This window comes from Lepisosteus oculatus, unplaced genomic scaffold, assembly GCF_040954835.1.
Source record: "Lepisosteus oculatus isolate fLepOcu1 unplaced genomic scaffold, fLepOcu1.hap2 HAP2_SCAFFOLD_48, whole genome shotgun sequence".
NCBI lineage: Eukaryota > Metazoa > Chordata > Actinopteri > Semionotiformes > Lepisosteidae > Lepisosteus > Lepisosteus oculatus.
This window is the reverse complement of record NW_027168020.1, coordinates 920,007-921,327: the sequence shown is the minus strand read 5'-3', so window position 1 is coordinate 921,327 and position 1,321 is coordinate 920,007.

Sequence of the window (1,321 nt, the reverse complement as noted above, 5' to 3'; positions counted from 1 at the left end):
AAACATTATCTATAGTCCATTAAAGATTGTTTACACTGTTTGCATCTTTTGGCACATTTACTTTCATTTGTTCCTTGTTTCATCCTATTTCACACTCAATGTTAAATCAGATCTAAAGACAACACATTAAAAGTGGTAACATCTTTACCACTTGTAATGTGTAACATCAAATGCTGTGGCATTTGAGAAAAACAAAACACCAAAACACCTAGATCCCACATTTGTAAGCAGTTTATCTTATCCAGAGAGTGCAAAGTCCCCTATTCTCCTATTCCTACTCAAGGTCCAGCCCATTGAGGACCATTTCATGTAGTCTTAAGTAAAGGTCACTGATTTCAAACACATCATCTGGCATTGCAAAGTTCTGTTCAGCCATCAGTTCAACACAAAGATGGAAGACATCCTCATCACAGGGGTAGTCCTTTACACAACAGTCTTCTTGACAGATATCGACTTTGATTTGGTCAACTGCCTGCAAATAGTTCTGTGCGCCATATAAACTAGGGGCAGCATACATCGCTGAAGGTCGTCCACTGGGAGCGCGAGGGTTGTGGGTTGGCCTTATTCTGTGATTATTCCAGGCAGTCAGCACTTCATTGAGCTCCTCCTATAGAAATCAATAGAAATCAATTGTTTTGAAATAAGGTTTGTTAAATCACTTTATGGAACTCAAAGAAGAGATCTTTAATAAGTATAATAGTATAAAACATAGTAGAATTTTATGTTTTACTATTCATATCAAAATCTGTAATGACAGGTATGTTTCATTTACCTGTATGGTGTTTTGGAAGCAAAACTGAATGAGTGATTTGTCGATGAAGGTGTCAACAAAATGCCATCTTCTCTCAGCTGTTCAAAATGGTCCATCCAAAACTGACTGCACTGTGCTCTTAGTGTAGCCCACCAGCGTTCAATTCTCTGATTCCCAGTGCTTGGGCAAAGAGTGACACATTCTGTGCTATCCTCATTCATTTCGCCCAGAAACTTTTGCATTACAGCAACGTGGGTGTTTTCGGTTCCATGATCAAGTCGTACTCTTTGTGGAAGACCATTGTTTTTATAGACAGCGTCTATAAAATAATCCGCAATAATTCATGGGTCATTATTGGTTTTGTATGCTTCTAACCAGATCATTTTTCTCGAGAAGCCATCAATGCACCCGTTGATGCATATCCCGTAAGGTTTTAATTTGTCATACCCATCAATATGCCACACATAGTTTGGTCCGCGGCTGTAATACTGCCGGCGTCTCAGGCGATTTTGCGCACGCAGATCTACTCCTCGCCCGCCCATAAGGTGCAGTAACTGACGGACAGTCTCT